General features: G+C 32.6%; 1 pseudogene; it reads left to right on the top strand.

Annotated features, from left to right (window-relative positions):
- Nucleotides 1-832: 832 nt before the first annotated feature.
- Nucleotides 833-10035, top strand: LOC148872161 (wall-associated receptor kinase 5 pseudogene; annotated as a pseudogene).
- Nucleotides 10036-11795: the final 1760 nt, after the last annotated feature.

Here is an 11795-nt window from a genome sequence, read left to right as displayed (position 1 = left end):
GTTAAAATAACAGAATTACGTAATAAATTTAAAAAAAATTCTTCAAAGTAGAAAAATAGTTATAACATAATATTGAAATTAATAATAATTTAATATATTACAAAATTAATATGAAATTATGTAATAATAGTATAAATTATGATTTTATGGATAATTAAATTCAATAAATAATTAATATTTTAAATTTTAAATAGTTTCTATTATTTAAGTATTTAAATAACTAAATATTTTAAATAACAAAACATTTAACATAACTAGATTTTGAATAGTTGAAATAAAGAAATTATGTAATAAAATTAAAAATTCTCAAAAGTAGGAAAATAATTATAACATAATATTGAAACTAATAATAATTTAATATTTTCACATTATATTGTAAACGGTTTCATTAGTTTGATAAACAATTATAGCTGAAACTAATTGTTATTCTTGTATGGTAAAAAAAAATTATTAAAAGTAGTATATCAATAATTATTAATTATTTAAAAAATAAAAAATATAAAACAATTATCTATTCTTACATGGTTCTATTAATTAACTTTAACTTTCACTTAGGCTGAGTTTGGAAGGAATACAAATGCAAATATGCAGAGTGAAAACTTTATATTTTGCATTATTTTGTATGTATTTAAGCTTTAATAAATCCAATGGGTCCATGGCCCGTGGTACTTTTATAAATAATAGACAACAAAGTCATGCAAACTTTTTCCTTTTTTTTTTTTTTTTTAACGTCACTCCAAACAAGGAAAAAAAGAGAAGCTACAAATACGAATAAACGAGTGAAGGAGGGGCAAAGGTACATCCCTCGGTGAAGTATAGAAACTTAACCATAATGGCTGTAGCTGGGGTTATGCTGCTGTTTCATCAGCTCCTACTCCTGTTCTTGCTGTTATTCTTGAGTCTCTTCATGGCAACTGCGACCTCATCACCAATCATGCCAAAGCCCGACTGCCCAGGCAAATGTGGCAACATCCCCGTTCCCTACCCATTCGGATTGGGGACGGATCCAAGCTGTTATAGAGAAGGTTTTCAACTACTCTGCAACCACACCTTCACCCCTCCCAAATTGGTTTTGCCAAATGCTGGCATTTTTGAAGACACAGAAGGAGTTGAACGGTATTACTCAACTGATAAAGTAGTGGAAGTTGAAGAAATATCATTACAAGGCCAGTTGCGGGTCTATTCCTTCATGAATTATCGTTGTTACGACGATTCGTTTCGTGTTAGCCATAAGGCCCTTAACACGTCTTTGATCTATATGGATATGAGGGATACGCCCTTTGCTCTTTCCGAGACCGGCAACATATTAACGGGCATCGGTTGTGGAATTCTAGCCGACGTTGCTTCCTCAAATGCCAACAACACTACCGTGCCGTATCAATACTTACGGTTTCGATACGGATGCTACAGTCAATGTAAAGATAAAAACGAGACGCTCAATGGGACTTATCCAGGGATGGGTCACTGCCAGACCAACAACACTAAGGGGCTAAAGTATTTTTATGGGATTCTGGTTGGCGAATACCAGTTTTATAAAAATTTCAGTCCCTGCGCATACTCTTTCGTGGCCGACTACAAGTGGTACAACTTTTCCATAGACCACCTCTCTGACTTTGGTTTCTACACAAAAAACAGAGGCATGGTTCCAACAATATTAGACTGGGCAATAGAGAACGATTCGTGCAAAAACATTACAATGAGAAGCACCACCACTTACGCGTGTGGCAAGAACAGCAGATGTCATGACTCTCACAACGGTCTTGGATATCTCTGCGAATGTTTGGAAGGCTACCAAGGCAACCCTTATCTTCAAGACGGATGTCAAGGTATGTAATATATTGAAGTCAACTCAACTACCTCTTTACCATGACTATTTCTACAATTTTGATTGTTATTGTTGAATCCAACACAAGATTTTTGTAATAAACGGGTTTCAGATATCAATGAATGTTCGGATTCAACCATGAATGACTGCTTACCATCTCTGATTTGCAAAAATACGGCTGGGAGTTACAATTGCTCTTGCCCATCTGGTACAGAGGGCGACGGAAGACGAAATGGGACTGGTTGCATCCCTATTCCTCCTCCACCACCTTCACAGACAAAACTTCGGGTGATTCAAGTCTCCATAGGTAATAGCTTAATACTTGATTTAAAATCTTCACATAGTTAACAAATATTGTCTTTCAACTCGGGAATAGCGGATGCACCAGTTCTCCAAATTCGGTTGTCAATTCCATTATGTGTTCAAAAGCTACGTCACGCACTTGTTCCATCCAGGCCTTCACACCTTTGTCACTCTCTTACCTTGAATCGGCTTCCTTTAGAAAGGCACGTATACTGTCTAATTCATTCCTGAGTTCTCTAATATCTTCTTTCACTCCTTTGAGTTGTTTCACTTATTCTCTGAGGAGAGAATCAACCTTATTGAGACAAAATCTGACAACAGCCTCCACCATAGTCTCTGCTCTCAGATCTAAAGCTTTGATAGCAGTATTATATAATGTGAAGAAGCTTCAGCTTATGAAGCTCCTATCATTTATCAGTAGTTGAGAGGGAGAATGTATTGCATATTCATTACCAATTTCAAGCTTTCACTTTCAGCTTCCATAGCCAATAACAATTTTGAATAATTTTACAGTAAGATCCCACTATGTCTGACGGATGGGTCGATCATGGGTTGGTTTTTTGATTGGCCTTCTCTACTAACAGTAGTGTGGAAGGTGGAGGAATCCAAAGTGGTTGGTTGTGAATTGGAATAGCCCATTCAAATTCCTATTCCTGCAAACCAAACAGGACCTAACATGCTCAAGCTGAATCTAAGTGGTTGGTTGTGAATGATTGATCCATGGTGTAACAGGAGAATAAAAGGCGGATAAATTTAGATTAAAATAAGCTAGCGGATGGATAAGCTAATAGAGAGGAGGAGGTGGATTAAAATAGGGGACCGGTGTTTGAGGGTATCAATAAAAATGAAGTTAAGTGATGGTTGTGGATTGTAGGTTGTAAAGAAAAGAGAAGCAAAAGGAGGGAAAAGGAAAAAGGAGATGAAGAGAAGGGGAGAGATAGAGAGAGAAAAGAGGAAATCATCAAGAATCCAATACCTGGACATAGTGCCACACTAGAATACCTTTAGTTTCATTTGTTAATCTCCTATTATTAATTGTACAGTGGTACAATTCATACACCCTACATGTTTCCTTCACCTAGCCATAGTCTTATAAACTCTATCTACGAGAAATGAGAGACAATGCGATAAATATTAAATCTAAAAAATTATAGGGGGTCTAATCGAGCCACATGGACACAATTATTGAGATTAATAATTCATTTGGTTGTGTCTGATTTTACAGAACTAATAGAGTTTGGTTCTGAACTGGTTTCACCCTATTCTAGGCCAGACCTGACCCATTCACAGTTATAGGAAGAAATGATAAAAATCAATGAATTGACTGCCATTTATCATCAAACCCCTCCTCTTTATCACTACTTAATATTACAACAAGACATAACCTTTAGAAATCTTTTGGCTTTTATCTGTCACACCTTTAGTTCATTATGTCTTCTACAGTATTATCTTCCTTGGAAGGAATGTATGGAGCCTAAATTCTGAATAACATTTCCTTTGGGATTTATTTGACTCATGAAACTATTATAATCAAAGCTTAAAATGAAGGCCCAAATTCGACCCTATTTATAATCAGGACTCAGTGTTCAGACCAAGAACCTCTGTAATAGAGTCGGGTTATATACTCTGTTATATAATTATTTAGCTATTTTTAATATTTTATTATTTAAGATATTTAGTTATTAAACTATTGTTAGTACATAATTTCGTGATGAATTATATAAAAATATAAAATTATTAATAATATGAATATTATTAAATATATTATAATTATTTTTCTGCTTTTAATAAATATTTTAAAGTCAGTATATAATTTTACTAGAATATTTAAATAATTCTTAAATTTTTTAATTCAAGCTTTTTTTAGATACATATGGATAAAAAGTGGGGGAGAAGATAGGTATAATTTAGGAGAGAAACTCTCTACTAAATTAGAGATAATTTAGGAGATAAATAGGAATTTGAGTTAATTTAGGAGAAAGTGGGGGAGATAGTTTATGAGAAATTTTAGGAAAGGAGATTGTTTAGGTTATTAGGAATGACTCCGGATCTCTTGTCCATGAGAACTCTGCCCACATCTATCTACAACTTACTACCCCCATGAATTGGGAACCTCACCCCTTGCATAATACTACGTAGGAGGATGAAAATGTTCTACATGGGGGTAGATGTGGGCAGGAAATCCAGACTTTGGGAATGTGTGTGTGTGTGGAGAGAGAGAGAGATTTTAGATAATTTTTTTTTATGGGAAGGAGAACATTCCTTTGGTTGTTTCAAAAAAGACATTGAATTAAAAAATAAATTAATTAATTAAAAAAAAAGGAGAATCCTACCCTTGAGACACAACTTTACATTGGAACATCTCTCATGTAGAGAATACGTGAAAGATATTCCCAATGTAGGACATCCGAACCCCCATGGGGCCACGTGAGTTGGGGAAATTTGCAACTATTTTGACCAAGGACTAGATAGGGACGTCATAATCCAATTAGCTCATCCTAATGGTTGATATACCCTTTAAAATTAAAGCATAAAGATATTAAAAATTTTAGAAGAATTGAAAAATTAAGAAAAGTAAATCAACTTGGTCAAGGACAAGTTCAAGTCCATCACAAAATATAAGAATGCAAATGCATTGGATCTGATTCAAATTAGGGTATATCCGAATCCAATCCAATTCGAAGATCCAACCGGATATCAGAGATATTGATTCAAATTCAAATCCATTAAGGATGTCAGATATTCAAATCTGATCCGATCCAATTTAATTTTAAAAAACAATAAATTATTAAAATAAAATTAATTATAATAGTTTAAATAAATAAAAACAAAAAGTATAAGTATTTTTCAACTATTTTCATCATATATATACATGTTTTTTTATAAAAATAAAAAATTACAAAATGCAATAAAAATAACATATTTATAAATAAATAAATAGCATATATAAAACTTGACTCTGCCCCACCTCGTTGCTATTTACAAGAAGGCATGGATGGATAGGTAGCACTGATTTCCACTCGTTGTCTAGCCATCTTGTGGGAATTCATGGGTGGTTCTTTTGAATTCAAAATTAGGGTCCATTTGGTTATGTAGAATAGGTGCTTGGAAGCAGAATTGAAATGGTCTATTTTGATAACAACTGTTTATTTAGTTAGAATGAGATTCTAATTCCCATTCTTGATGAAATGGTATTCCGCCAAAAGAGTGAATGGCCAATCCTAGTGGGGAATGGGATCCCATTCTAAAGTTTATCAAAAAATAAACTCTTGACAAATAAAACCTGAAGCCTTAACATTAATGAAATGTTATTAAAATAGTAATAACATGATAATAATAATATGATGATAATAGTAACAAAATATAAATAAAGTAATAATAAAATAGAAAGCTATTACTAACCTATTAATAAAATTTTATTAAAGAAATAATAAAACAATAACAACACAATATTAAAAAAAATATAAAAATATAATAATATATTCATAATTATATAATTATAAAGTAATGTTAAGATAATAAAACAACAACAATAATAATAATAAAGTATTACAAAACTGAAAAATTTGATGGACTCCATATATCAATCTAATTAGAAATAATCAAGCAATTAAGACTTAGAAAGGTTTTTATTTTGACTTCTTATATTTTGATAACTTGATTTAAAACCAATTAACCACGTGTGAGCAATGAGAGGAGGAAGTCTATCTACGCTTTGTGGAAGAGGGCCCTTCTCCTCCCCTCTTTCCTCTTTTTAATATTGGTATAAATACCTATACTAGTAGGGACCCGTGCATATCTGAAAGATTTAATAATTTTATTTTTCATTTAATTTTTATTTACAAAATTAATTATTGTTAATTGAATATGAACAAATATTTTTTAATAAATTTATTTTTATTAATAAATTATAGTAATTTTAATAATTTTTAAATGAAAATTTGATTAATTTTAAATAAATAACAATAATTATAAAAGCTAACAATTTTATTAATTCCACTAATAATTTAAAATTATATAGGAATGACAGTAGGGTGGGTTCAGGGCAGGGCATCCCATCCCTTTCCCTGCCCTATAGTCAAGACACTCTACCCTATCCCTACCCCATCCCTAGTGTCACGCGGGTTCAGGGCAAGGTAATCACTCCTCAATGTTGGGCGAGTTTAGGGGCAAGGCACCCCACTCCTCGTCAAGGATGGGGAATCCTCAAATTTCCCTACTCCATCCCTAAAATTGGGCGAGTTCAAGTAGAGGTGTAAATTGGGTCGTCCTGGGTCGACACGACATGACCTGCATGTGGCCCACACAAAGTGCGAGTCGTCCTGTGTTGGCCCACGAGACATTCCGGGCCATGCCTCCCTCTAGGATAATTTAGGTGTCGGTTCAGCACGGCCTACAGCTCGAGCCCACACGGGCCCATGTCGTACCATGGGTCGGGCTGGTCCATGGGCCGAGCCTTGGGCCAGGCCATGCTGCACACCAAGCCAAGCTCAAGGTAAGGCACCCACTCCCCATCCAAGGTTTTTAAAATTGGATCGGATAGGGAACCGTTCTGGGGTTGAACAATTTGACTGTTCGGTCTGAACTGATGACCTGCTTTAACAAAAAAAAAAAGTAAAAAAATAAAAAATAAAAAAGGCAGAAAACTATTATCCAGGTTGATGGTTTGACCGCCCAAGTCAATGGTTTGCTAACCAAATAAATGGTTTTTTGGACAAAAAGCGGTTTTTAGGTGAAATGGTGTCTGATTCCCAATTTTTCCGGTCTAACCATCTGGTTTGATCCAATTTTGAAAACACTTTCCCATCAACCCAATATTCAATTTGATGATAGAAATGATCAAAAAGATATATTGAGTATCAACCACATGATAAATTTCTAACATGGCAGTATAGGAGAAGGCTGCTAACATGGCATGACCAATTTTAATATATATATATATATATATATATATATATATATTAAAGCAAGTTCTTCAGGTTACAGCCACCCACCATTCAAACAAGTGGCCTTCTCATTTTTTAGAAAGCTAAACACGTGGCAATTTCTAAGAAATTCTTGCTAAAGCCCACCGCCCACTATGAAGCTACAACTCCTCACCATTTAGACATGTAGCCTTCTCATTTTTCTAGAAAACTAGACAAATGACATTTTCTTAGAAGTTGCTGCTAAAGCCCACACCCCACTATCTTCATTCAGACACATAGCATCCTATTAGTTGAAAAATAGGATTTAAAAAGTGGATAGTTTCAATCCTAAGCATTCCCAATAGACAATTATTTATTAGCTTAACACATGTTTATCCATAGTCTATTAAGTACAAATGGTGGGACACATTAAAAGATTATCATAAACCCACGTTTTTTTAAATGATTTTTTTCAAAAAGAAAATACTTTATTAGTTACAAACTTGGATTAACTTTTAGGAAGCAACCTAATTTTACTTTTAAAAATAAATAACTCAAAATAGATTTATTAGATAAATATTAAATACCAAATAAAGTGGGTTATTGTTTACGAATAAGATCACATTTAATATCTTAAATCAAATTAAAAAAACATTAATTAATAATGGTTTTGAAATAAAATAGGTCAAAATAGATTGTCAATTGCAAAGATACAAGACCCATATTAGTTTTTTTAATTTAATTTTTGTTAACTAAGTAGTAAACTTCAAACTAAATTATACACACATTTAGTTACCCCTTACTTAGTATGGGGTCATTCTCGAGTAATATAAAAACACTATGATAAGACAAAGATGGAAGATTTAACATGTTATACATAACTATATCACTGTTGGAATTAATATTAGGATTCTATATATTCATCATTCCATTAATTTTTCTAAGAACCCAATGGGCATTTCTTTTAATATTTTTAAAAGCAGTGTCATTTCAAGCTTGTCATATGAGATATTAAATCTCGTTCTTTCTCTTTTGAATTAAGGTATTTTTTCTAATAAATAAACTCTTCTAATTAGATCTATATCCAATATTTTTAATAATATAAAACTCATATTTAAAAAAATGACCCAAAAGCAAAACCTTTTTCTGTCTATGTGACAAGTAAACAATTCAACCATATTTCCTTAGATGAAGATCTTTAGAAGTAGTTGATATATGGGTAGAGAGGTAATGGCGTCCTTTTTGGAGTTTGGTGGTCTATCCTTTTGGTTGGGTTGGGGCCGGTTCCTGCTTTGCTATATCATTAAGAATGAATATCGATCGAGTTGGTCTATTTTTTCAGTGGCTTTTTGTGGCTTCTTTGATCTTAAACTCTATTTTATGTTTTACAAACTTTATTTTTACCTAAACGATGTATTGAAAAATAAAGTTTATAAAACATGAACCAATGTTGACTCTCCTGTAAAGACATAAGTACTGTCAAACCAATTTTACTAATAGATAGAATAATAGAAATTTTAAGTATAAAAAAGCTGATGGATTTAAATCAAATGGACTAATATTATATGTGATAAATAGCATAGATCTATGTTGAATCCAATTAAAAACAAATTGATTTTGGATCTCACCTATAGAACCTAGATTAATGGATACCACCATGCACCTCTAATGAAAGATATGAGAAGTATAATAAGATCAATGGAAATCAACAATTGCAGTCAAATTTGTCTTTTTTTTTTTTTTTTTTTTGGCTAACACGGTCAAATTGATCTTACACCCTCTTTTTTATGTCCACCCATTTTCTAAAACCCTCATCTCCATGCAGGTATTGCCATTGGCATCTTATTTGTACTATCTGTTAGCTCTTTGCTATATTGGAGAATAAAAATTAGAAGGATGAACATACGCAAGGAAAAATGCTTTCAACAAAATGGAGGGCTCCTACTCAGACAACAACTTTCATCATATGATGTAAGTGTGGACATTGCAAAGATATTTACAGAAGAAGAGCTCAAAAGGGCAACTAATAATTATGATGAGAATCTAATCCTAGGTTGTGGTGGCTATGGTACAGTATATAAAGGAATTTTGCCTAATAATAAGATAGTTGCCATTAAGAAGTCCAAAATAATTGATGAAAGCCAAGTTGAACAATTCATCAATGAGGTGGTTATTCTTTCCCAAATTAACCATATAAATGTAGTGAAGTTTTTAGGTTGTTGCTTAGAGTCTGAAGTTCCATTGTTAGTATATGAATTCATTACTAGTGGGACTTTGTTCCATCATATTCATGATGAAGGACACAGATCTTCACTTTCATGGGACAACCGTCTAAGGATAGCTGCAGAAACTGCATCAGCACTTGCATATATGCATTTTGCAGCCTCTCCCCCAATCTTTCACAGAGATATTAAATCTACCAATATTCTTTTGGATGATAATTATACAGCAAAGGTGTCAGATTTTGGAGCTTCAAGATTAGTTCCATTAGACCAAACTCAATTTACCACATTAGTACAGGGCACAATGGGGTATTTGGACCCAGAATATTTTCACACAAGTCGATTGACAGAAAAGAGTGATGTTTATAGTTTTGGCATAGTTCTTGCAGAACTATTAACTGGTAGAAAAGCACTTGAATTTGATAGACCTGAAAAAGAGAAAAGCTTAGCTCTCCACTTTATTAGTTCCATGAAAGAAGAAAATATTTTGGATATTTTGGAGGATAGAGTGCTCTATGAAGCTAATGAGGATCAACTCCGTGAAGTCGCTAAACTTGTAGAGAGGTGTCTAAGCGTGAAGGGAGAAGAAAGACCCACAATGAAGGAAGTAGCGATGGAACTGGAGGGATTGCGTAGGTCTAGCAAACATCTATGGGATGAACCTCATGAAGAAGTAGAATGCTTGCTTGGGGATCCACCAAATTCTCAAAACTTCAACACTACTAATTATGATAGTTTGGGAAATCAAGTTGTAATATCATTAGACTGTGGGCGATGACTATATAAAAAGAAGTCTTTGGATTATTGTGTGGTTTTTTCTTGTTAATTATATATATGATTTGTAATAATTTAGATGTGAAATTCTTACTTTGTCATTTGATACTACATGAATTTTCTTTTTCTTAAGAGATTTACTCTATTCTATATAGATTTTTGTGTCATTAGAAACATCTAAATTCATAAGTTAGAAAGTAAGAGCATAGGTGCAAAGTATTAGTAAGAATACTGTTACAAGAACATTGTTGCATGGCATCTTAATTTTGTGTATATTAACTTCTAATGTAGAAGTCTATGCGACTCTGATAAAACTCAGCCTAAAATCATTTTGCACTTTGAAGGCGCAAGTAACTTTTATGCTATATCAATATTAAATAATAAACATTTTGTAATTAATGCATTTTTATATGTGCATTCTTAAAGCTAAGTCAAGATGAATTTCAACAACATATTCAGAGAAACTCATATCAAATATATAATCCCAAACTTCACTCATGTTAAAATTTTATTAACCATTACCAAAGAGAAACAAACCAATTACAAGAGAAGTCATAAACCACCTTGCCCAACCACAATACAATTAATTCTCTCACAAACCCCCGCCACCACACATACAAAAATAAAATAAAAGAAACAAAAAAAAAAATCAAGAATGAGAGTTTTAACATTATGCTAGTCAGAGAAAGATCTCTGAAACGAGTCATATTACCTCTATCAATGCCAATATTAGCCAAAGCTTCAGTTGGCCTATTGACTTCTCTATAGCCATGTAGCATTGCAATATCTAAATTATCCATGATCGCCTTGATGTGAAAATTTTAGCTAATGTAATGTACCAGACGGAGCCAATCCAGATCTCACTTGTTTCATATTCAAACCAGTTTCTTGCTTCTAATTGCAAGCCACAACTCATGAGCCCATACTATGCTTTAAGTTTCTAGGCAGTTACTACTGACCTAGCCCAATCGGTTTGTTTGAGCTCGGTAGGGCTGCAAGTCTAATGGGTTGGGTTTGGTTTAATACTAACTCAGGCTGGCCCGTTTGGACCAAGTCCAAGGTCGATATTGGGTTTGGGCTAAGGATTGGGCCAGAATTGGGTTTGTTGATGAATCTTAAGCACAACTACTAGCGGGGACCCGAGTGATGCACGGGAAAATCTGAAAGATTTAATAATTTTATTTACTATTAATTAATATTAAATTAATAATCAAAATTTGTTAATACAACCTACCCTTTTTAATATGAAATATCGTTAATTTTCAATATTTTTAATTATTTTTAGTATTTTAATTATGTTTAAGGTTTTCAGAATTTTTTGGATTTTTAATTAATTGTTGGTATTTTTCACTATTATTCAATAATTTTTGCATATGAGTACCTTTTGAAATTACAATATTGTTAATAAAACAGGTTCTGCATTTTAAATTTTCATTAATTTTTATCATTTTTAATGAGTTCAATATGCATAATAATAGTCACAACTCATAAAAATTATTAATTAATTAGAAATGCATTAATACAAGGTTATGTAATAATATTATTAAAACTATCAATTAATATTTTTATATTTAAATTTCTTATTTTTATTAGCGTTTATTAAATTTGATATTTACTAAGGTCTCAACCCATTTTATGAACAGTATTTTATGCACTAGTCCCTATAAGGAAAAATAACCAAAACATAATACAAATATCCATCAATTATTTTATAGAGGATAAAGGTGAAACCTTGCCAAACCAAGAACGAGCCTTAATGTGAAA

Source organism: Nelumbo lutea, chromosome 2 (assembly GCF_056320005.1).
Source record: "Nelumbo lutea isolate HS-2025 chromosome 2, American lotus-T2T, whole genome shotgun sequence".
Classification (NCBI taxonomy): domain Eukaryota; kingdom Viridiplantae; phylum Streptophyta; class Magnoliopsida; order Proteales; family Nelumbonaceae; genus Nelumbo; species Nelumbo lutea.
This window is presented reverse-complemented; position numbering and strand designations above follow the sequence as displayed.